The sequence below is a fragment of the Carcharodon carcharias genome, chromosome 4 (genome assembly GCF_017639515.1).
Source record: "Carcharodon carcharias isolate sCarCar2 chromosome 4, sCarCar2.pri, whole genome shotgun sequence".
NCBI classification, from domain to species: Eukaryota; Metazoa; Chordata; class Chondrichthyes; order Lamniformes; family Lamnidae; genus Carcharodon; species Carcharodon carcharias.
The window spans coordinates 134,133,197-134,159,786 of record NC_054470.1 but is presented as its reverse complement, the minus strand read 5'-3'; the positions used below and the strand labels follow the sequence as shown (position 1 = coordinate 134,159,786).

The 26,590-nt window shown below is 44.2% G+C and overlaps 1 protein-coding gene across 11 annotated transcripts in view; it reads left to right on the top strand.

The window, feature by feature from the left end:
- The window catches only part of cast (calpastatin), a 228,683-nt gene that overhangs the window by 74,547 nt on the left and 127,546 nt on the right, over positions 1 to 26,590 (top strand). Inside the window, exon 1 of one of the 11 annotated variants that reach the window (XM_041185939.1) lies at positions 20,348 to 20,534. The exons of the other annotated variants lie outside the window; for them this stretch is intronic. The gene's annotated coding sequence lies outside the window, so the exon portion shown is untranslated. Of the gene's footprint in view, positions 1 to 20,347; positions 20,535 to 26,590 lie in introns of those variants that run through there. 11 annotated transcript variants of the gene reach the window in all.

Genomic DNA, 26,590 nt, shown 5'->3' with positions numbered 1-26,590 from the left:
ATAGTAAAAACAACAAGAGGTGTAACTCTGCTAATTATGAGCAATAGTAACCAGCAAATCTGCAAGTGTCAATAAAGGCACTAGCCAAGCTTTTCATTCAAACCTATGTTTCACTTCTCACCATTTAAGAAACACTCTGGTAGAAAAAACAAGAAGGCAAAGTGAATAACTTCACACTTACTCACATTATATTCCATCTGCCACATTCTAACCTATTCACTTAGCCTATCCAAGTTCTCTTGAAGCCTCCTTGCATCCTCCTCACAGCTTACATTCCCACCAGTTTGGTGTCATCAGCAAATTTGGAAATATTCCAATCCAAATCATTTTTTACGTAGATTGGACCTAGCACAGATCCTTGCAGTAACCCAGTAATAACAGCCTGCCAGCCTGAGAATGAGCTGTTTATTCCTTCTCTCTGCTTTCTGTCTGCAAACCAATTCTCAATCCATACTAATATGTTTCCCCCAATCCCATGCACTTTAATTTTATTTACTAATCTCCTGTGTGGGACATTATCAAAAGCCTTCTGAAAATCCAAATACACCACATCCACAGGTTCTCTTTTATCTATGCTACAAGTAACATCCTCAAAAATACTTTAACAAGTTTGTCATACATGATTTCCTCTTCATAAACCCATGTTGGCTCTGCCCAATTTTGCCATTCCTTTCTAAATGTCCAGTTATCACATCCTTAATAATAGATTCTAACATTTTCTCTACTGAGGTCAAAGTAACAAGTCTGCATTTCTCCATTCTCCGTCTTCCTCCCTTCCTCCTTAAGCAGGAAGCGGACAATGCTGCCAATAGCTGTGAGAATCACCATGGCCTTCAAATTCTTTGGCAGTTCTTCCAGGCAGGAGCAGGTGACAATACAAACATCTAATAATTAACTTTGCATCGCTGCCTGCCCTAACACTCCTGCACAGTGCTACCCAGTGGCTGCAACATGACTGGTTGAAGAATGCTGACTTTCACGGGGGAAGAAAGCAGATGGCCTTGCAAGGAAACCTCAAGCAGTTCTGACTCGTTGGACTGCCTTTTGAAAGTCTATATGCATCCCATCAAGCATGCCCCACCTTCTGCGACCTTCTTTGTCCTTTCATCAAGGAACTCAACAAGTTACTCAAACATGATTTGCCTTTAACATATCCATGTTGGTCATCATTTATAACCCAAGTTCTTCCAAGAATTGCATGAGCGGCAATGCTCTGGACTGGCTGGCTAAGAGGTACTAGCAAGGGCTTTGTCGGAGTGGCAACAGTGGGAGCATGTTAGTACACACACAGCCATTGCCATTTACCCAGGGCAGTGTCTCAGCAATCCTATTAATCTGCTGGACCACAGATTGCTGGGCTGCTGTAAGGACCTGCGAGCCCCTTTGAGCATTGGTATCCACAACTATAATGGCAGCAGTATGAACCTTCATGGCAACAAGCTGAGGTTTCAACACCTCAATCTGAACTTTCACTGAGACTTTAAGTGGTTTCTGCCTGGGCTACAATGGAAGCTGAGACGTTGGCCACCAGGCAGCTGTGTTTGCAAGTGTTCTCATGGAGTTGGCCACCACTGCAAGGCTGGAAAGGATGGTTAGCAGTCCTCGCACCAAGTTGAATTCAGACTCCTCCATGCTTTTTGAAAGTGACAACAGGCTTAGTGGCAGGTCTTCCAATACACCAAGCATCACTGTGTGCATGGTCCTCCTGACTTCCTCCTGTATGCTGCCCCATCAAAGTCCATCTATGTCCTCGATCTGCAGCAGAACTCTTGCAACCTCACCGTCTGATGAGCTGGCTCCATTGTTTTCCTGCAGGAGCCCACTTTTTTTTTACCCAGTGTCTCATCACAAGCAGATCCTGCATCAATACTATTCTCTAGAGTATAAACAGTCAGATGGAAAAACCAGTTCAACTGGCCCAGACGAACCAGTTGCCAAATGGACATTAAGCCAACTGAAGATCCATCGACTAGGCCAACTGGTTTCAGGTCAGACAAGTTCAACTGGTTCTTGCTGAGACCAGTTTTTGGGAGTGTCATATGATTCTGGGCTCCTTGCTGAGCATGCAAACGCTCTGAAGCATGCATCATGCTGAACTGCATGCCACGATCAATCAAATGATTAGACAGAATAAAGTTTGCATGCTGACTACTTCAACTTGACTGGCCATTGGAAATCACACATTGTGATCCTTGCACCTCTAATGGGTCTTTTAAAGTCACACTTCACCCAAACATAATGGGCTGGATTTTTGTGGATTCATGGAGACTCAGCAGAACTTTAAAAATGGTGGACAGAATCTGGATCCAGAATTCCTGCCTGCATTTCCGGCAGACCCCATTTTTGCTAGTGAAGCATACAGGTGTGAATTATGAATTGGGCTATTTAAACTCAGAGCACAGGACATACAAAACTGATTTTGCTCCATGAATGGCTTCAACTCGTAATGTGTGTCCCGAAATTTTATGTTGAAGACTGAAATGATCTTGAAGGGCAGATAAGGTGCATAGAACTATCAAGCTGTTAATTTATTTAAATCCCCTGCCCTTTAAAAATTGAAAAAATCTGTCTGCTCTGTCTGAGAGTAAAAAAAAATCTGTTTTAGCAGTTTCAATAGTGGTTTGTTGACATCATAGGCACTATCATTATTGCATTATTAATATTTGGCTGCTTTCCGCAATGTATCATTATCATAGTGGGGGTGGTTGGGTGGGGGTGGGGGGGGATGCTGTGGTTATAAGTTCACAGTTTGATTGATAGTTCAAAAAGGATTAGCTGCCTTTTATGTGGGGTTCTGAATATGAACATTTGTTTTTATAAGGGATCAAGTACGCGAGGGGAATTAAGTGTATTTAATGGGCTTTCAAGAGCCCATTCTATACAGTAAACTTTGCAATAGATATTTAGAACTGTATTTGCTTTCATCTCAGCATGGCTCCAAGGTCTGTCCATGGTGGATACTGGGTTAGTTGGCATGGCGGGTGTAGGTTCAAAGGGTGGTTGGAGGCCATAGGTTGGCATAAGGGCAGTAAGAGGCCATGGGGATGGATGGGTGGGGGCATATGTTGGCATGGAGTGTATGAAGGGCCATTGGGGGTGAGAGGGGGGCATGAGTTAGCATGGATGAAGAGTGGTTGTAGGGGTGAGGGGATGCGAAGACCTAATGTTGAATGAAACAACTGGGTCAAAGTGCCGGAGAGCCAAATGCCTTTTAACCAGCCCGCCTCAACAATTGGCAGCCCCTGTGGCTGGCTCTGATCTGCATTCAGGGGTGATGCAACTGACTCTATCCCTCTATCCTGCATCCTCACCACGTGAAAATCATGTTACTTGGGGCACCTTTTCCTGAGGAGGGTGGGTCGAGCTGGAAAAATTTCCGACTTAAACTACTTGCCTCGGAAACAAAAATCTAACCCGATGGCCAGGATTTTCCTGTCAGCAATTTGGGGGCGGGGCCTGCTCGTCAATGGGAAAATGATGCGGGATGACGTCAGGAGGAACCCCCAACGTCATCCTGGTCCCTTTAAATTTTCAGGAAGGCGAGCGGACTCCTGATAATACATGAAACCTCATCCACTGGCGGGCTGAGGTTTCATGTCCGTTTTTAAAAAGTTTCATAAAGTTAATGTGTTTCTTATTAACATGTCCCATCTCGTGTGACATTGTCACATGAGGGGGAAATGTTAATAATTTTAATATTTTTCTATTTTTGGTGTTTTTTTTACCTGTCACTAATCTCCCTGAGACAGCACTTGGAGTCAGGGAGCCATGTGCACTTTTCGCGCATATGCGCACTTTGACAAGTGGGGAATCCCCCCCGCACAGGAAGCGCATGGCGCTTGGCGGACCTCAAATGGCCCGCCCACTCAAAATGGCGGCAGGCCCCGTTTCGTTGGCGGGGGTCACCAAGCCAGTGGGGCCCGCATGCCCACCAAGGGTAAAATTCTGCACTATGAGTACTCTGGCTCTATAACTAATTGATTATAAATGAATAGTTACTCAGCATAGCTCAAGGGATTGATACAGAAAAACATTACAGCATTTTATTCTGTTAAATCCATTTCTATCAAGTAAAAAATGGAGAAGAGTGCTGCAAAAATGAACAGGAGTTTCTTCTGGGTTTGTGGTCATGTTGCACGGAATCTTAAACTAGTTCTGAAATGCCTTTGTTGGGAGTCTGATGTCCAATTATACAACGTTTTGTTCGAAGCCAACCTTTGTATACATCAGCACGTAACTTCATGGGTTAGGTTGGACTGATACCAGAACATGAATCATACAGCAGTCTTTTCATAGAGGACTCAATAGAGCAATCCTTGAAAACATAATAGATAAACAACTGTGCTATGTCTTGAGTGAGTTTTCCTATTTACCATTTGACTTCATATTCTGTTGAGACCACATGCATCTCAAATTTGTCAGAGTTACTCAAACTGTGAAGGCATTGGAGAGAGTACAGAGGAGATTCACAAGATTGATTCCAGGTATAAAGGACTGTAGCTATGAGGATAGATTGGAGAGGTTGGGACTGATTTCCTTGGAGAAAAGAAGGCTGAGAGGAGACTTGATATTCAAGGTCCTGAGGGGTATGGACAGGGTAATTAGAGAGAAACTGTTTCGATTCAAGAAAGCATTAAGAACTAGAGGGCCGAGATTCAAAATAATTGACGAAAGGAGTAAAAGTGAGGTGAGGAAAAATGTTTTCACCCAGAGGGTGGTTGGACTCTGAAACAAACTTCCTGAGATGGTGGTGGAGGCAGGTTCGATCGAGTTATTCTATCTGAAAAAAGAGTGCAAGTTTACAGGGATAGGGAAGGAACGGGACTAGATAGAATGCTCTTTCAGAGAACCAGTGCAGACTCGATGGGCTGAATTGCCTGCTTCTGCACTGTAAAGATTCTGTTGGTTACTTTTTTTGCAGTGGGCACTTTCATTAGTGAGTTCTATTACATACAAATATGAATCTGATGTCAGAGAGCAGGCCTGCATAGGTGTACTTGGGTTTTCCCCACCATAGATCGCTTCCACTCCTGATGAACCTGTTTCTGCTTTCAGCTAGTAGCCACATCCAGGGCAGGAGTGGGAACCCTAGCTGCTTGATTGTAGTTTCTTCTTGCATTCCTAATGCCTTTGTAGCTGGTTTACTTCCAATGCAGTTTGCTTAGCTTGCATGAAATGCTGCAGCAAAACTCTCCTCCTATTTTTGAACTGCCCTAATGAGTCATCATATGCTGATGTGGAAAACAAATTTATTGCTTGCTTGACATAGAAAGCTTTCACTTAATAAAATCCGTGTGTGTTTTATATCTGTATCTTTGGTCTGCAGTGTACATATAACAAATTCATCTTTTAGCCCAACAAACAGTTCTGTGCTCCTTAGTTTTAAACTTGCTTCACTGTGCTCCACACCAAAAAAGACAATGCCTCCAAATTTCATAATTCCAGTGGGAGTCTGGTCGAACTTACAGACAAAGGCAGGGACTTTGGAATTCCTGTCTGCCCTTTATAACGCCAATGATGTCAAGGAGGCAGAGCTAGGTTAGGGACTGCCTTTGCTGGAGAATCGCGCTCTCCTTGCTCAGTAGGGACCCAGTGTATTACAGGAGACTGGAATGTTGAATTTAATGAGATGTGCTGGCCTCTGGACATGTGCAAGTGGCCCCTACCTAGGAGCTCACTGAAAAACATTGCACAGAGCTGAGTCGGAATGTTCAGTGGGGCCTTTCGTGGCTCCTTGATGGATGAGCATTGAATTTTCCAGCTGTAAGAGTGGATGGGTGCTGAAGATGTCCCTATAGTGGTATGGGCACCCATTGCCCCATGTAAATTAGGTGCCCTTCCACTGACCCCATAGACTCCTTCAGGATGAGGGGGGGGGGGAGGTGGGTGGGTGGGTGGTGCAGGTATTCCTGGGAACAACCTGAATATTGTCTCTAGCTGCAGGTTCCCTGCCTTCTTCCATGGCACAGAGACAGTCCACATCAGCTAGCCGCTCAGTAACAACTCTCTAGTGTTCCCACTCCCGATTTTGGCTCAGTTCTGGCAATGCCAACTCCAAGAGGGTGGGGTTGGTGAACAGGAAAAACTTCTCTTATGGAAAGCTTTGACTTTTAATACAACACACCTGCCTTATACTCCTGTGTCTTTGGACTGTAGTTGGACATACTTCAGGCATGTCTTTTAGATATCTGCAGGCTCTCGGAGCTTATGAAGCTGAATCTTGTGGTAGGTGTGTGGCAGCTCCAGGTGTGACTGTTTGACAGACAGCTTTATGAGAAATTCAATGGCAGCTTGTCTTGTATACTGCCTTGAACATAACAAAACATCCCAAGGAACTTCACAGAGGCATAACCAAAAAACAAAATAAGGTCAATATATTAGAAGGGATGATGAATAGCTTAGTCAAAGAAATTGGTTTTAAAGGAAGATCTCAAAAGAACGGAGGAAGATGGGAATGCTGAGGAGTTTAGAGCAGCTAAAGACATAAGATGGAATTTAATGCCTTCCCCATGAGGTGTTTGGTGACTGGGGAGCATTTAATCAGGCGGGAGGGTGGTGGTTGGCGACCCTGCTGCCTTCCTGCCTCCACATCAATTGAGTCGGTGGTGGGAAGGCTCATTGTCGTCCTTCTCACCCCACCACCAATCGAGGCCATTGAATGGGCAACTAATGCCCACACAAGGCTCTGATCCCACTGCTGCTGGTATTCACCCAGTGGCTGAAGGAGACTTATTCTGCAAGAAGCCCTGAAAGTAAACCCTGGCATGTTTGCTTGCTAGCTTTCAGGGTGTTCCCTCGTCAAAAGACACTCAGTGCCTGATCGAGGGACCGAGCAACAGGAAGTGGGGATGGGGCAGCACTGAGAGCCAACCCCCCCCAAGTCCCCATTTTTGCTGCCAATTCCCCTTCTCCCCACCCTTCCCCTCTCCCGATCCCCACCTCTTGGGCCCTGCCGAGGCTGGGAGGTGGACAGGGAGTGAACATACCTGAACCATCAAGTATGCCACTTGCCCAATTCCATTTCCAGCACGGTTGTTTGGCCGAGATGGTATTGGGGCCAACAGGGCTGTCTGCCTCCATGAGGTGGGCAACCAACTTGGCTTATTAAGAGCCTTGTTAGAAGTACGTTTAGGAGGCTGACAAATTTTCTAGTCATCCTGCAGTTTCCCAATGCAAATGAACTGCTTGGAGGCGAGGAACCGCCAGTGCTTCAAGCAGATCTACAGGCCCTCATTGCCTGCCTGGGTGGGAGTACAGCAAAGGCCACCTTGTAGAATTGTTCTTCCCCACAGTGGTGGTCTGGCTGCTTTTCTCCATTTTTAAAAAAATGATATTTTAAAAAAGCAGCTGAGAGGGCTGCTGCTTGTCAAAACATTCTGGATACTGATGTTCTGGGAATGCCGAGTAGCAGAATGGTAATATTACACCCATCTTCACAATGCTGCCTGAACCACCATTTTTCAGCATTTCCTGTTTATATTTCAGATTTCCAGTATCCACATTATTTCACTTTGGATTTGTCAAAGAGCGTATTGCTTAAGTAACTAGTTATTTGTTTTTTTTAACCAAACTTCTTGTTGCTGTACAGGCTCTTTAAAGTAAAAGAACCAGTTTGGAACAATAATTATACAATGCAGTCAAGTGTAAATCACTTACATAGACATGTCAAAAATTATCATTGCTTGCTTTTCAAGCTTCTTGGTGATACTTTAGGCGTTCTGGAAATTACCTTCATACACTTGCAAGCCTCTAAGCCATAGTTGTTCAGTTCATTAACTATTGGCCAAATGTGATTAATTGAAAACTCAGCTGTAGCTAATTACATTTTTGTTTAAATGGAAAATGATCAACACTGTTTTGGGGTTTCTGATCTGAAACTTTCTTTTTCCCTTCCCCAAAGGAAAAACCAAAAGTTAGTCAGCTTGCTAAGGCAGATGATTCTAAATCAATGAGCTCAAATAGTAAGGTAAGCTTAGCTGCATTTTATAAATTGTATGGTAAAAAATTGTATAGCAAAGTATTCACTTATAGCTATCTATGCTCAAATTATTTTTAATCATATTCCACAGATTGGGAGGGGCGTTATTCAGGTGTAAGTATGTTTACAAAAAATTAATGACACATAGCTGTAAACATACTTATTAGCTTTGAACAGATAAGGGCAGAACAAAAGGATACAGGTGAAGAGTCATATGGACTCGAAACATTAGCTGTGTTCCTCCCCGCAGATGCTGCCAGACCTGCTGAGTTTTTCCAGCTATTTTTATTTTTGTTTTGGATTTCCAGCATCCGCAGATTTTTGCTTTTATCTTTTTGTTTCTCTTCATGCTTGTACGTGTAATTTAGTTTGAAGTGGCTCCCATTAGCAGCAGTTGTAATTAAAATGATTAACTCCTTTTCAAAGGAGCCAACTATTGACTTTCTGGAAACAGAATTTGTGGTTATGTGGGGTTCTTCCATTATGGTAGTAATTTGCTGGATAGAGCCACATTTGCAGAATTAGTCCTAAAGTAATATAGCTTCAACTTACATTCCCGTCTAATGAGGCTCTATGCCTCTTAAAATACTCTGATATTGTGAAGTCACCAAATACGCCACAAAAATATAATGGTTTGGATTTTCTGATCGATGGATTAGAAAATTTAGGCCAATAGTTTCTAAGCTTCTAGAACAAGAGAAATGTTTTGAGGATAGTAGGAACTTGAGGTGGTGAGATTTCTGGCTTTTGGTTGATTATATCTGTGGACCCAGGAGAATTGATGTAGAAATTTGACTGGATATTAAACAGCTGGAGTTGAGGTCATGATGGTGCAGCTTTTATGTGGTATATTGATGATGCAGGCCTGAGGGCAGTGGATAAAATATTTAAAGAGGAACACATCCTGGATTTTAATTTTGCTTGTTACATTTAAGGGTCATATACTTTATTGTTAATAAAGGTCAACAAATGATCCGAAGGTGATTGTATTTTGAAACCTAGCATTTAAAGTTACCTTCACTTTTTGTTATATTTCAAAACATTTTGTAAATTAAGCTTGCAGCATAGTCTTTAGTTCAAAAATTGCTTTGAAATTGGTTTCATTTCATCTGTTATAATGAAATTAACCCAGTTACTTTTCAAGTCTTGGTGCTTGCAAGCTATCCTTGTGTGCCAGTGATAAGTTTTTATACTTGTAACTCCTCCCTGAACTGTAATATTCCACCACAGCCAGTGATTGCTAGGTGGATAAGTTCAGTGTTATTGTGCATGGTAGTAACTCCCTTGCACCTGACTTTTCACTTCCTGTCTGCTTGCTTGTCAACTCATGAGATTTATATGTGGGTGTGTTCTGTCAAAAGATTAGGAGCTGAACTCCACACAAGTGTTTATATTTTTATTTTGCCTTCTTTCACTTCTCTACTGAAGAATATAACTGGTATTACGGTGTGTGAACCTATAACTGATATAGGTTCACACACCGTACAGAACTGTGTGCAAGTATCTGCTCTTCATACATGAGGCTTGATATTGAAGGTCAGGGGATCTATGGGAGACATCACAACAAAGTCTGGCCCTGCCCTCATGTGATACCTATGGGCATTTTTCCTTCACTGCTTGGAATGTAAAGAACAAAGAACAAAGAAAAGTACAGCACAGGAACAGGCCCTTCGGCCTTCCAGGCATGCGCCGATCATACTGCTCGTCAACTAAAACATTTTGCACATCTGTGGTCCATATCCCTCTATTCCCATCCTATTCATGTATTTGTCAAGCTGCCTCTTAAACACCACTATCGTACCTGTTTCTACCACGTCCTCTGTCAGCGAATTCCAGACACTCACTACCCTCTGCGTTAAAAAAAAACTTGCCCCGCACATCTCCTCTATAGTTTTCTCTTCTCACCTTAAATCTATGTCCCCTAGTAATTGACTCTTCCACCCTGGGAAGAAGCTTCTGACTATCTACTCTCTTCATGCCACTCAAAATTTTGTAAACTTCTATCAAGTCGCCCCCCAATCTCCCTCAGTCTAGTGAGAATAATCCAAGTTTCTCCAACCTCTCCTCATAGCTAATAACCTCCAGACTAGGCAGCATCCAGGTAAACCTCCTCTGCACCCTCTCCAATGCCTCCATATCCTTCTGGTAATGTGGCAACCAGAATTGCACACAATATTCCAAGTGTGGCCTAACCAAGGTTCTATACAGCTGCAGCATGACTTCCCAGCTTTTATACTCAATACCCCTGCCAATGAAGGCAAGCATGCCATATGCCTTCCTGACTACCATATCCACCTGCGTTGCCACTTTCAGTGACCTGTGGACCTGTACACCCAGATCCCTCTGCCTGTCGAAGCACTTAAGGGTTCTGCCATTTACTGTATAATTCCTGCCTGTATTAGACCTTCCAAAATGCATTACCTCGCATTTGTCCAGATTAAACTCCATCTGCCATTTCTCCGCCCAAGTCTCCAACCGATCTATATCCCGTTGTATCCTTTGACAATCCTCTTCACTATCTGCAACTCCTCAAATCTTAGTGTTGTCTGCAAACTTATTAATTAGCCCAGTTACATTTTCCTCCAAATCATTTATGTATACCACAAACAGCAAAGGGCCCAACACTGATCCCTGCGGAACTCCACTAGTCACAGCTCTCCATTCAGACAAGCACCCTTCCACTGCTACCCTCTGTCTTCTATGACCAAGCCAATTCTGTATCTATCTTGCCAGCTCACCTCTGATCCCGTGCGACTTTACCTTCTGTACCAGTCTGCCCTGAGGGACCTTGTCAAAGGCCTTACTGAAATCCACGTATATCACATCCACTGCCCTTCCATTGTCGATCATCTTTGTCACTTCCTTGAAAAACTCGATCAAGTTAGTGAGACACGACCTCCCCTTCACAAAACCATGCTGTCTCTCACTAATACGCCCGTTTGCTTCCAAATGGTAGTAAATCCTGTCATGAAGAATCTTCTCCAATAATTTCCCTACCACTGACGTAAGGCTCACTGGCCTGTAATTTCCTGGATTATCCCTGTTACCCTTCTTAAACAATGGAACAACATTAGCCATTTTCCAGTCCTCTGGGACCTCACCCGTAGCCAGTGAGGATACAAAGATTTCTGTCAAGGCCCCAGCAATCTCCTCCCTTGCCTCCCTCAGCACTCTGGGGTAGATCCCATCTGGCCCTGGGGACTTATCCACCTTAATATTCTTCAAGACGCCTAACACCTCTTTTTTGATCACAACATGATCCAGGCTATCTATGCACTCTTCCCTAGACAAATCAACAGCTAAGTCCTTCTCTTTGGTGAATACTGATGAGAAGTATTCATTTATTAACTCTCCCATTTCTTCTGGCTCCACACACAGATTCCCACCTCTGTCCCTGAGTGGGCCTACCCTTTCCCTGGCTACCCTCTTGCTTTTTACATATGTATAAAAGGCCTGAATAAATCACTAAACCTATTATAAAACCTGCCAGAATTTCAATCTCACTGATTTCAGTATGCACATGTTTTGTTAGAAATCACTGATTATTTCCAAGTGCAATAATTCCACTCCACACAAATTTAGCCAGGGTTTTCTGGCTCCAACACTGGCAGGCATCGTCGCAGGCAGGAAATTTTCCCGTCTTGCCCATGGCGATGCCCACCAGTGTCACAGCCAGAAAATCCCATCCAAAATAACTAGCAATAAGCATCAAAGGTTTATCACAGTACAAACATGAAAATGAATATTCCATCTCAAAGTTTTTTCAGGTTCAACTTCTACATCTGTGTACAAAAGTATTATAGTATTAATAACCGCAAATTGTATTAACATCCACCATGTCATAAAAGCACATGAACAGATGAACAGTAAATATCCGTTTTCAATTCATACAGTGTAATTAAAATACCACTGACCGAAGAAGCTGTTGAAATAAAAGTGAATCCTTGTGATCAATTACCTGATTGTAGCCAAGTCACCAGCTGATACTTGTCAGAATGTTCATGGCATCCATGTCTGTCAGTTCAGTTCAAAGGTGGCAAGTGGGTACTGTTGACATCATAACTTGCTGACTTCCATTGAGGTGCCAACCTGGTGAAGTTACAGCATAGGACCACATAAATTGCTGAACCAAAAAATTAGCTTCTATCTTTTTAAGCATGTTAAATTCTTGCTACAAATCCTTTCTCATAAAGAATTAACACTATGAGCAGTTGGCTAATGTCCTTATGAACTTTGATAGACTTGTGTGTCAGGTGCGTTGGCATGCAGCTTGATGGTTTTTGTACCCATGGAATGTAATCAACTCCATAACTTCCTGTTTTTGACAGAAAGGTAAATTTAACATCACCACAGGGATGAACATTCATCCACACCTAAACTGTATTCCTTCCCCCAACTACCACCACTGTGTGGACTTCCAAGGAACATGGCAATTGCCTGCCTGCCTGCCCAGTAGTCAGGGCGGGAATCCATTTTAAAGCTAGGCCTTCTTTGTATCAGGACAGTGCTTTGCAACTGCAGCTGGGGTTCCAGCACTTGACATAACTTGTTGTCTCTGGGAATTGCAATATTGGGTGGACTGGCTAACGCTGGGCTATAGAAGGTAGGTCTTATCACATCTTGGGCTGAAACAACAATACTAGAATTCTTACATTTAACTGCAAGAACGACATTTGATCTGCCATGCTGGCTAACTCCCTGACATGTGCTATCTGACCTCCAGCCCGCAGCACCACCGCCGCCCTCCCCCCCCCCCCCCCCCCCCCCCCCCCCCCCCCCAAGTCAGATGACCCCTATATCTGTAGTACAGAGTGTACTGTACAGTACCTTGTCATTATACCGTATAGTATTTAATGCTGAACTGCTCACACAAATCAGTTATCATCATGATAAGTCTGTTGGAGGGGCCCTATTTCCTCCTCCTCCTGGCCACACTCAAAGAAAGAGGAACACACCTTAGCAAGAGTCATCAGGAAAGTCCCCAACTGACACTTGTTCATGTACTCATAATATTGATGGCATCTATTTGTGCCAGTTCAGTTAAAAAAAAAATGGCAATTATGGTACTATTGGCATCATAACAAACTGAGTTCCATTGGTGTCAACCTGGTGAAGTTACAGCACAGGACCACATGCATTGCTAAACATTGGAGTTAGCATGTTATAGATAGACTTAAGCAATCCCACAACCAATTGATCAGATTGAAGTTCTGTAGACCTACCACATCCAGTCATAAATGGTGGACAATTAAACAACAAACTGGAGGGAGAAGGGACACAAGCAGCCCCATCCTCAATGATGGGGGAGTCCAGTACATCACTGCAAAAGACAAGGCTGAAACATTTGCAATACATTTAGTCGGAAGTGCCGATTGGACGAAACATCTTAGCTTAGTCCAGAGGTCCCTACCTTCACAGATACCAGCCTTCAGCAAATTCAATTCACTCTAATTGATATCAAAAAACAGCTGAAAGCACTATGTGCAGAAAAGGTGATGGATGACAACATTCCAGTTTAGTACTGAAGACTTGTCGTCAGCGCTAGTCCTGCCCCTAGCCAAACTCTTGCAGTACAGCTACAACACTGGCACCTACCCAGCAAAGTGGAAAATAGCCCAGGTATGTCCTGGCTACAAAATGCAGGACAAATCAATATGGCCAATTACCCCCTCCCCCCCCATCAGTTTACTTTCATTCAAAAGCAAAGTGATGGGAGATGTCATCGACAGTGCTATCAGGAGGTATTTGCACAGCAATAACCTGCGCACTGACGCTCAGTTTGGGTCCTGCTGGGACCACTCTGCTCGAAACCTCATCGCAGCCTTGGTCCAAATTGCATGCAGGAAGGCCTGGACTGATATATGGCTAGTAACTTTCATTCAACTGCCAGACAATTAACATTTCCAGGAAGATAAAAAGTCTAACCACTTCCCTTTGATATTCAGCAGCATTTTCATCCTCAAATCTGCTACCATCCCAACGCCACAATTGACCAGAAGCTGAACTGAACTGGACAGAAAGTCAACCAAGATAATGGCTATATAGAAGATGTTGCTATGAACTTCCTAGCTTAGCACAGGGAGGAATGGTGCATTCAGAAGTGATGGCTGGTCCATTTTAAAAAAAAAAATCACCTAGGCCATAATACAACAGTCAATGTCTGTCCAGACATGAGGTAAACAATTACCTCCTGTGGAATACCCAGCTCATTATGGGGAGACAGGTCAAGTGACCAAAATAACCTTTTTGAAATGTCTTTTGTTACAACCCCCTGGTTATTTTTCGGCAGTCTAGAAGAAGTAGTCTGCAATAGAGCAGTAATACCAGCTCTCTGTTCCCTGTTCTCAAGCTAGGAGTCCTATCTCTGTTACATTTTGGAATCCACCAGAAAGATAGAGAATTTCACTCAAAAGGAACTTCAGGCACAATAGCATTGACTTTGGGAAAAAAATGGATTACAATTTAAAAGCGACTGTCTCCAAAAATTGCAGTTTACATTGACCTTAACCCCACTGGAATTTCAAGACCACTATGGAAAAAAATTTGCCTCAACCATGAATACCAATGAAGAACTCATAAATAGTTAACTCACTTTTTTTGCCTTTTGTCATCAAATCTTAATTTGGCCAAAAGTTAACCTCCTACTATTGAACTTGTAATTTTGCATGCTTGTGTATGTGTGTTTGCTGATTTAGACATCTTTATACCTGGATGGGTTTTTAGCACAATAAAAACTAACCTTTGTGTTTAAATTCAAGAAAGCCTGTTCTTTGCAATCAGCAGAGACATGGTTTAATACAGACACTGAATTGATACTTTCATCCTCATAAATTACAAAAAACCTGTTGCGGTCAATCACAGAGTGGGAAAGAAAGGTCGAGTCCGGACAGGTGTCTTCACTGGTCGTAACAATGGGAACACCACCCTCTCCAAGATCCTCTCCAAGTCACAAGCCATCCTGAAATGGAAAAACATTGCTGTCGCTTTATTACTGCCGAGTCGAAATCCTGGGACTTACCCCCCCAATCACACTCCCACCCCCCACAACAAGACCACAGGAGCACCTTCACCAAATAGCAGTCTAAAAAGGTGGCACATCATCACCTTCTCAAGGACAATTAGGATTAGATAATAAATACTGGTCTTACCAGTGGCGCCCACATTCCATGTATCAATTTTTAAAAAATGTATGTTACCCTACAGTCATCCATAGCTAGTGGGAGACAATGCCCTTTTGTGCACATTTAATATCTCCCATGTCCTAAATGTACTGGAAGATCTTGTTATATGGCCTACCATGATGTCCTCTACCCCCGTTTTGGCCGCAGGAGGTCGAGCAAGCTCACCAATCCGGCTTGGGAGGCGGTAGCAGCAGTGGTCAGTGCCAACGGTGTGCAGAAGAGGTCAGGTACCCAGTGCAGAAAGAGGGTGAGTGATCTCAACCGTGCTGCCAGGGTATGTTAACCATCTCATCATTCAAGCCATCACATGTTCACTAGCATCTTACTCACTGCCAGCTCAAGGGATATCACCACTCACACTCACATACACCCTCACATCTCCATCTGGGCTCATCTCCTCTGGAGCATAAGTCCTCATGCTGTCCATGGCTTCGCTCACCACCCACAAATGGCAGGGATCCTTATTGTCTGCCCTGTCATGCATCTTGCTGTCCATCTGTCTTTATGCAGGACAAGCTCGCACACAATCGCAAGGAGAGGTCCCAAACTGGAGGTGGAGTGCCTGAACTCAAGGTCCCCTCCCAGTTCAAAAACTGAGCCATTGAGCAAGCTGGGGAGGACAAGGACCATGCCTGGAGCGATGGCAAGATCGGCAGCAAACACTCACATGAGGATCTTGCACCAGCTCATCCCTCAGACAGCCATACTGTGAGTGCGTGGCTGTCCTGTTCTCTTTCTGTTTTAGAGTCAACTGCCATCTCTACTTTCTTTCATAGGAACCTCAGCCAAGTGCCCGACAGTCTCAACCAGCCACTCCCTTAACTCAAGCCCTGACGACACCTTGGATGAGGATCCTGAGGACACCACAACAGAACACCAGTCACAGCACTCACCCGCACCCTCCACCAGTGCAGAAACACACACCTCGGTGGGACCTAGATTTAGAGCAGGCTCAGGTTCACAATCTAGTGAGCACAGCACACAATCTGGTCCACAGTAGGCGGAGGACTGCTGGAGGCCAGGATTCTGAATCTGAGTCAGATGACGAGCTTCCGGACTCAGTCCTAAATCAGTTTGTGGAGCTGCAGCAACACTCACGGGAATATCAGGAAGGGATGTCAGCTGCATTCCTCAGATTGCAACAGACAATGGAGGATTCATTCTGCGTTCAATCTGATGTGATAGTGCCAGCATGCCATCACACTGAGGTCAACACTGGTGGGTTGGCCCCTACCATGGAGACCCTGGTCCAGGACATTGGTCCTGCACTGGTGCTGCACTCCATTGCAGTAGCCATTGGTGGCACCCATCAGTGGCCATGTGAGGGGTTGGGGCTTGGGGCACCTTGATCTCACTCCCCTGCCACACGGAACTCATTTCTTCCTATCTTGACTCTGTTCTCTCTCCCCTTGTCCAGTCTCTTTCCACCTACATCCGCGATTCCTCTGATGCCCTACATCATATCAACAATTTCCAGCTCTCTGGCCCCAATCACCATGGACGTCCAATCCCTCTACACCTCCATCCCCCACCGGGATGGTCTGAGGGCTCTCTGCTTCTTCCTTGAACAGAGGCCCAAACAACCCCCATCCACCACCACTCTCCTCCATCTGGCTGAACTTGTTCTCTCACTGAACAATTTCTCCTTTAACTCCTCTCACTTCCTCCAAATAAAAGGTGTGGCTATTGGTACCCGTATGGCCTCTGTTATACCTGTCTGTTTATGGGGTATGTGGGAAATTCCTTGTTACAATCCTACTCAGGTCCACAACGCTTTCTCCAGTATGTTGATGACTGTTTTGGTGCCACTTCATGCTCTCATCTGGACCTGGAAAAATGTATCAATTTTGCTTCCAATTTCCATCCCTCCATCACTTTCACAAGGTCCACCACTGACACTTCTCTCTCCTTCTTTGACCTCTCTGTCTCAATTTCTGGTGATAGTCTATCCTTGTAAGCCCACCGACTCCCACAGCTACCTCGACTACAACTCCTCACACCCTGCTTCCTTTAAGGACTCCATCCCATTCCCTTAGTTCCTTCGCCTCTGTTGCATCTGTTCCAATGATGCCACTTTCCAAAACAGTGCTTCTGACATATCTTCCTTCTTCTTTGACCAAGGTTTCCCACCCACAGTGGTTGACAGGGCCCTCAACCGTGTCCGACCCATGTCCTATGCCTCTGCCCTCATACCTTCCTCTCCTTCCTAGAACCATGAAAGGGTCCCCCTTGTCCTCACTTTTCACTCCACCAGCCTCCGCGTTCAAAGGATCATCCTCCGCCATTTCCGCCAACTCCAGCATGATGCCACCACCAAACACATCTTCCCTTTACCTCTCCGGCGGCATTCCGCAGGGTCCATTCCCTCCGGGATACCCTGGTCCATCCCTCCATCACCCCCAACTCCTCATCCCCTTCCCACGGCACCTTACCATGCAATTGCAGAAGGTGCAACACCTGCTCCTTTACTTCCTCCCACTCCTGCTCACTGTCCAAAGGCACAAACACTCTTTTCAGGTGAAGCAGCATTTCACTTGCATTTCCCTCAATTTGGTCTACTACATTCAGTACTCCCTATGTGGTCTCCTCTACATTAGGGAGACTAAACGCAGATTGAATGACCGCTTTGCAGAACACCTTCGGTTTGTCCGCAAGCATGACCCAGGCCTTCTTGTCGCTTGCCATTTCAACACACCGCCCTGCTCTCATGCCCACATGTCCGTCCTTGGCCTGCTGCAATGTTCCAGTGAAGCTCAACGCGAACTGGAGGAACAGCACCTCATCATCCGATTAGGCACTTCACAGCCTTCCAGACTGAATATTGAGTTCAACAACTTCAGACCATTAATTCTCTCCTCCATCCCCACCCCTTTTTGATCCCCTTTTTTTCAAATTTTTATTTTCTTATATATTTTTTCCACATCTATTTCCATTATTATTATTCTTTAAAATTTATTTCCATTCATTGTTTTATCCCTACCTTTTAGCCTATTTTGATCTTTTTCCCCACACTGTCCTCTCCCCCCACCCCACCCCCACTAGGGCCACCTGTCACTTGCTGATTCTGCTTTCTACCCTTAATGTCACCATTAGCACCACCTTTAGCCAGTATCATCCCCATCAACACCCCTTCGACCTTTTGTTGTGACATTTTTTGCAATCTCTTCTTTGCCTTTACCTATCACTGGCCTTCTATCCAGATTCACCTATCCCGCCCCCCTTAAACAGCTTATATTTCAGCACATTTTTATTCCCTTTAGCTCTGAAGAAGTGTCATATGGACTTGAAACGTTAGCTTCTGTGAAGAGAAAGACAGAGTTATCAGACCTGCTGAGTTTTTCCAGAAATTTTTGTTTTTATTGTTGATCTCACTCCAACTGCCCCCTCTCAAGGAGTCAGCCAGCTGCCCTTGGGCACCCATGGAGAGGAGGACCAGCAGATGGACACACCAGGGCCATCCGCCCTGGTGAGTCCCGGGGTCTCCAACCAATTCCAATCCCCTCTTCCTGTTATCCCATCACCTCCAGCTCCACAGGCTGAGAAGGGTCCACCTGCCTCACAGCAGAAGACCCAAAGCAGGTCTTTGTCCTCCAGAGGATGCCCGCCAGTGTCATCACAGACAATGGAGTGTAGCAATCAGCAGACTGCCTCCACCTTCACTATGAATATCAAGGATGCACCCAAATATAGCGGTAGGCTTAGGAATGTTATAAAAATTTAGGAGCACAATGGTGTCACAGGCGTTCATAACATGTATATAATGTTCACAAATGTAAATGGAATTGCACCCATTTCACCTCCTCTTGTTTATGCCTCTTTTTTAATTGAACTTTGTTGCTGTCAGTCAGGTGTGAAACCATGGTCCCTCCCCCCACTTAATGCAAATGTCACTATCATGGGCCTCTTTCCTATGTAGTGTGCTTCCAAATCACCATAGTGTGTGTCCCTTCTTCAGATCATTCTCGACATCAGTGAAGCCTTGACTTTAAGTGTGCTTGTAGAAGGAACCTCGTTCATATGCTTTGCAGGGTCATGTTATATTTATTCTTGGCTTTGTAAGATTCAGGCAGAGGTGTTCTCCTATCTCGTCTGCATTCTTCAAAGGTGAAGGTGTAATGTACAAGGAGAGATGTTTACACGCATGGAGAAGGTTCATATCTCATGCTACTCGATGTTCTCTCTGTCAATCCATTGAATATGGATGTTTATTAGCTCCTGAACTTGTTCACCTGGAGACCAGGATCTGGCAAGACTGATCTTAAGCCTTTGTAATCTAGATGAGGTTAATTATTATCAATAAAGTTAGTAAAGAATCATGCAATTCACCCAGAGGTTTTAAAATAATGGAAGCTGCTAGTGCTTTTCGGTTACTTGTGCTACAAACTTTTTTGCAGCTCATATCCTAAACCATGGCCTGATAGAATGTTCATTGTTTTTATTCATTGGATATGGGCGTCACTGGCTAGGCCAGCATTTATGGCCCATCCCTAATTGCCCTTGTTTAGAGGGCATTAAAGAGTCACATGTCCTCCCCTAAAGGATATTAGTGAATCAGATGGATTTTTACAACAATAGGCAATGGCTTTTTGATCATCATCCAGATTTTTATTGAATTCATAATTCACCATCTGCCGTGATAGGATTTGAACCCTTGTCTCCAGAGCATTACCCTGGGTCTCTGGAATACTTGTCCAGTGACAATACCACTATACCACCACATATACTACTTGTGTGCAAAGAGAGCGAGGGCAGAAATGTCCTTTACAACGGAATAAAATAGAAACATCTCAGTAAAGCTCAAACAGGGATGTTCCTACTAAAGGAGTACAATGAAATTGGATTTTATTGTTCAATCTTGGAAAAGAAATGCTATTAATCATAGATTATTGTTTAATGATTTTTATGTTTTCTGGATTAAGGGAATGGGCCAAACTTTTACGATCATCTTGCTTGTGAGATTTACCAAAATCCAATTCCTTAATTCTAAAGCTGGTTCTTTTGTACATAGCGTGTTCATAATCTGTATACATTACTCATAGCCTCATAGATGTGAACCATAAAATCCACCTGGGGAGGAGTTTGCTTGGCAAGGGGAGGAGCAAGAAGAGGTGCAGCAATTCCCTCTTTTGGGAAGGGTGTGGCGCTCTGAGCTTTTAATGAAGGGCTCATTTCTCAGAGTACTTGGATTCTGGAAATGGGGGACAATAGCTGTGCCACTGGGGAAATGGAGGTTAATGCTGTAGATAGGGATTGGAAACAGAAGTCAATGCTTTGAAAGAGTAAAGTGGATTTGTGGTACAATGTAAGGTTTCTACATTGTCTTGGAGTTTGTAGTTAATCATTCTGAAAAGCATCCATTAACTTCAAGTTTAAAGGTAGGTAGGATCCTTGTACACTTTCATACTTAGGTTCAATATCTAGGCATTCGCCTTAAACAAGTTGCTGTTCTATTACTGTTAAGTTTTGTTAATTAGCCATTTCATGACATTCAAACTTATTTGTCAGTTCTGGATGTTGAATCTCTTATATTTGTAGTCACCATGGGGTTGAAGTTTCTTGTCAATAATTTTAGCAATAAGATTGGCATGAGTTCAGTCACAAAATCTTATTTGGTATTCACGGCACCTTTCTCATAAAATTAAACAGCAGGAGGAATTTCACCCACTTTGTTGTAAATGTTTGTTACAGTGACTCAGGTTTGGAATGCAATGGAAATACATTTTTATTGTTCAGACACGTTGGTGAAACAGTTCATCTATAATGTGAGCAGGTTGTGATTTGTATTTCCAGTGTGCAGTTCTGCTGGGCTAAAATGAAAGTTTACTGCAGGAAAATTCATTCACTTGGTAGTGCAGAACTTGAATATTGCTGAAAAGAAAGACAAGTTGCTGAAACTTTTCATCTTGTACTCATCAGGACAAATGCCAATATACCCTCACTGTTCAGATGGGTTGCAGGTAAAAGAGTAATTTGGTTTTGGACTAGATATCTCCTGAGCAAGGATACATTTATATAATATTCTGTTTGATAAGTTATCTACAGCAGCTCTTAAAAATATCAAGATAAGCACCTGAATAGAAGATATTTGCAGAGCTATGGGGGAAGGCACAGGGAATGCGACTAGTTGAAATGCTGTTCGAGCCAGCAGGAGACTATGGGCTAAATGGCCTCCTTCCATGCCCTAACGATTCTTTCATTCTATAACAAGACATATACAAGCACACAGGTACTGAAAATAATGTGTCTGTGATTAGAATCCAGAAGCATGTGGAAGATTTTACACAGAAAGCTTCTTGTTCAGTCAGCAAGCTACCAGCGTGCATTCAAGGGCTGCAAAGTATGATTCAGCAATGTCAAGCAGCACTATGTGAATGTATCCTTGCTCAACTGTCTAGCGCCAAACCAATTTATCCCCTTACTTGCAGCCTATCTTAAGGATGATGACACAGAATAGAACTATTGCCTGAGCTTTTTTCTGCTGATGCTTTGGTTCCTAATGTGTAATCCATGTCAGTTTTTCATCTTTTAGGCTTCACTATCCATAACAATAAGTAACTTGCTGTATGTACTTCATTCAGCTGCTGGATCAATGTTCTTTGCGTTCCCTTTAGCAACTCAGCCTAAGCTGAACTAATTTTTTTTTGTGCACTCCTTAACAGCCTGCATTGCCCCACCCAGTAGTCCTTCCCAAACCATTTTCTTGATGCACGCAGTAGTCCTGGTTCCACCCTGAGTCCTTCCCTAACCATTGGTGTTCGCTTCATCTGTTGCTGTGTTTGTCTGTTGTACTGTTCTTGTTTGTTGTATTTGTGATCTTGTGAGTAGACGCAGTTCAACATTATTGTCAACAAGCGTTTTGGGAATTGAATACAGCAATATCCCACTAGATCAGTCTCTTTACTCATCTTAATTGATCTACCTAATCCGAGTGTTTCTTTTGCCCACTTGCATGATAACAGTTGATACTTCTTGCTTGGTCTGGCTGGCTACCCTGAATGTTTCCAGTTAGCCAACCCAACTACAAGTGCCTACCTACTCACTTGCCTGCTAAGCCCACCTTGCCTAATTATTGTCAAGTTACCTCTCTAAAACTAACCTGTCAGCTTGCCTCACCCTCTTACCATGAATGCTTTGCATCTATCTACCATTGGGCTTCTCAGTGCATATGATCATTTGCCTTCTTGGCCCAAGCACTTCTGATATTGCCAGCCTCAGTGAGTGATAAAAGATAGTGAGGCACCTTGCCAGGGTATGATTATGACCATGGCAATGAACATGTTCCTCCCTGGTTGAAGCTGGAAATATTTGCAGCATCTTGCAGTTCACTGCCCTCTGTTGCTCCAGGGAGGTCACTGACACTCTCTGCTCAAAGAGAGCTGACTACATATCATTGTCTCTCTCCAGAGCACAGCGGGCAGAGCAAGCACATGACGTTGTGAAGATTGAAGGCTTCCCCATAGTGCTGAGTTCTATTGACTGCACACACATTATTTTGCGGGTGCTGCATGGGCAACGCTGAGATTTATCACAACTAAAAGGGATTCCAGTCCAGCTGGTGTGTGGCCATGGACAGTGAATTGTGCAGGTTAATGCTCAGTACCCTGGCTGCAGTCCTGAAGCCCTCATTCTGTGGTGGTCTGCTGCACTATCTGCTTTTGAGCCACCAGGACAAACCAAAGGGTGGCTACTGGGACACTGACTGCGATACAAAAGTTAAAGCCAACTCAAAATAAGCATTCCATACCAAATTTGTAAATCAAACCATTCCATACTGCAGACAAATGTCAACTAGTCATCCTTGTGCAGCCCCTTAGCATGTGTCTTCCGTGTGCCTCTACCTGCCCTAATGTTCCTGTGCAATGCTACCCCAGTCACTGTAGCATGACTGGTGAATGTTGCTGAATTATAGTGGAGGAGACTGCAGGTGACCTTGCAGGATGCCCTTGAGCAGCTCAGGCTTTGGTCTGCATCGGTTTGGCATGGGGCAACAGCCTGGACTGGCTGATGGGTAACAGCAAGGGCACCAATGGAGGGGCAGTGGTGGGAGGATGAATGCTGTCATCTTGAGAGAGGACAACAGGTTCATACTCCATTAATGTGCACTTTAGTGTACAGGGCATAATTTCAGAATTTACAGACAACACAAAACAGAAATATCGTCAACTGGGGGGATAGTGTGGTGCTTGAAAGGACATAAACAGGTTTCTGGAATGGGCAGACATGGGTCAGGTCAAATTTAACGCAGAGAAGTGTGACGTGATTCATTTTGGTAGAACGCAGAGAGAGACAACAAAATAAAGGGTGCAATTGTAAAGGGTGTGCAGGAGCAGAGAGACCTGGAGTGTACGTGTGCGTAAAACATTAGAGGTGGCTGGACAGGTTGGAAGATTTGTTAACAAATCATTGGGATCTTGGATTTATAGATAGGGGTATAGAGTACAAAAACAAGGAAGTATAAACCTGGACAGGGCAGATAGGGAGAAACTGTTCTCATTGGTGGAAGGATCAAAAATCAGAAGGCACAGGTTTAAGGTGATTGGCATAAGAAGCTATGGCCACATGAGGAAATTTTTTAAGGGTCTGGAATGTACTGCATGAGAGTATGGTGGAGGCAGATTCGATCATGGCATTCAAAGGGGAATTGCACCATTATCTAGATCCAAGGAAAAATTTGCAGAGCTATGGGGAAAACGTGGGAGAGTGGCACTAGGTGAATTGTGCTTGCAAAGAGCCAACATAGGTATAATGGGCCGAATGACAGCCTTTTGTGTTGTGACCATTCTATCGGCAAGATTTTTCGGATGGTGGGATTTCCCGCCCCATCACCCAAACAGCGATGGAGGACGCTTTCCTGCTGATACTGGCTGCCTTGCAGCCATTTAATGCTCCACAGGACATTAACTGCCTAAAGTCAGGACTTTTGTCCCCATCTGAGAAAGATGTTCTGCCTCAGAGAGCTGCCTGCCAGTCTGGCATCACTGTGGTCCCAGTAGTGCCAGGTTTGAGTGGTGGGCACTGATGGGACTACGGGCAGTCCCCAAGAAGCAACGGTTATGGAGCCGGACTTCAGGTGAGTCCAGGGTTTTGGTAGAGTCTGACTGCCAGACCCCAGGGAATGAGATGAAAGGGGTGAAGGTCTGGGTTTGAGAGACCAGATGGGATTGTTAAAGGGCGTGATTAGACTTTGTGGGGGGACCCCTAAAAGACATCCAACCCCCTTGGCCTGGACTAGCCCATGCTGTAAAAGCTGCTGGGCTACCCACCTGGCATGGGTAAAATACCAGCATGTGTGAAATGAGATAATAGCCACTTTTAAGGGCCTCAATAGGCCCAAGGGCAAATGGGCTGCCAATACCTCCAATGTTCCCACTAAAACAGGAGACAGATTGGGGTGGGAGGGTGGGCAGCATGCAGGCTGAGCTCTGCATTTTGAGCCACACCTGCCTTCAAACCAGTGGGCAGGGGATTGTAAAATTTTGTCCTATGGTCTATGGCACACTCCCACTCCCATTCCCACTCCCTGTGGGTGGCAGCTCAGCAATTCTATTAATTTGTTGGAGGACAGGTTGTTGGATTCTTGTGACACTCTGCAAGCATCTTTGAATATAACTAGGATGGCAACAAGCTGACCTTGCATGAAACAAGAATGAATTTCCACTGCAGCACCCAGACATTGGGAGGCTTCTGCTTTCACTTCAATGGAAGCTGAAACAGCGACCATCAATACACTATATCATGGCTGGATCCACAATGTGCCATTGAAGTTGGCCAGCATTTCATGCTAGAAAGGATGGGTTTCAAGATCTGTACATTACCCAGAGCATGGTTGGTTCTGGACTCCTTTAAATTGCACACAGACTTTCTGACAGTCTTACTGATACATCCAACATTTCATTCTGCATGCTCATCAGTCTTTTTCTGTAGCCTTTCCCATGGATGTCCTTAATTGAATCCAAGGCAGCAGAACTTGTAGGTGACCACACCCTCTAGAAAGGTAGCACCTGCACTAGCCTTGCCTATGTCCTGTCTGCAGGCCATTTGTGCCCAGTGTCTCACCACCTAGATCATATCTCTGAGTTACGTTACGACTGGTCCCCAGGCGAGGTCCCCCAATTTGTTAACTTTCCAAACGGGACCCCAGTTTTGCTATGCTCCTGGGTGAGGAGGAATGAGCTGGCTCTCCTTCTTTATTCAACCCCCTCAGTTGGTTGCAACAAGGTTAATCTAAAAGGGATCCCTTCCCTGCGGAGATATCTTTTCCCAGTATAAAGGTATTCATTTTTTAAAAGGAGCCAACTTAACCAGGCTTTCTTGAGCTAAAGTCAGAGTAAATTTATTAGTTACCAAAAGCCAACAAAAAATGCAACACACATACACAGATCAGAAATCATAATCTAAGAGACCAAGTAAAAGTTACAAAAAATATACGAGTCAGTCTTTGGCTTGTCCATGAGACTTGTATGCATTATGTTGCAGCCGTTAAGTTGGGTGATTCCGGTAAAGCTGACTTTGACAGTTTCACAGTTGGTTTGGAGACACTTGGTTCTGCAGGGTAGCTATAGAGGCTGGCCTATTTCCTTTTTTGTTTGTGGCTTCTGCTGAGCCTTGCCTCCAGCAACAGAGAGAGAGACTTCGCTTGTAACTGTAGGGGTGACTAGTTGATTGTCTTGTGCTGTCACTCTCACAGCACACCAGAATACCGTGCACTGTTCTCCAGCTAGCTTTTTAACCCATTTTTCCCTGTTTATTCCTGTAAGGATTTGAAAACCCATGTCTTGCGCCCAGAGCCTGTTTTCTTTCATCTCCGACCAATGTCCTTGCTTGTATTTCTTTAAAAACACACAGGTTTTCCTTAAAAAAATCAATATGCCTTGAGTAGTTCATGGCTGTAATCGGCTTTTCATGACAGTTATTCTTGAAAATGTGCATGGTGCCAATATCTTAGCTCGTAGCTGCAAGTGTGAGAGTGAATGACATTGTTTCTTCTTCTTCACTGTCTTCCTGCTCTTCCAGTTCTTTGTACTCCACCACTGCCAGACAGGTTGCAATTCATGCATCCTTGATTCTTGCTTCCCTGAAATGAGAGAGCGCAAGGGTAGGATTGTGGACGGTGGTGGTGATGGGGAAGAAAGTATTGCAAACTTACAGCATCTTCAGCTTCTAAATCAGAGGAAAATGTGGAATGAGGGGGAATTGGGATGTGAGGAAGAGGAACATGAGGATTCCATCATCTTTTTCTGCCCCAGCCCCCCTGCTGCCAATGGCCTCACTATGGCTGCTCCAATTATGAAAACAACTGTTTCCTCTTGGGGGCGGGGGTTAAAGGCATACAGTCACACCTGTTCCCAGTCGGTTAGTTCCTGCTGCCTCTGGTTGTGCACCACCCTCTCTTGCAAGAGAGAAAAGTGTGTCAATGAGTGTCATACAATAT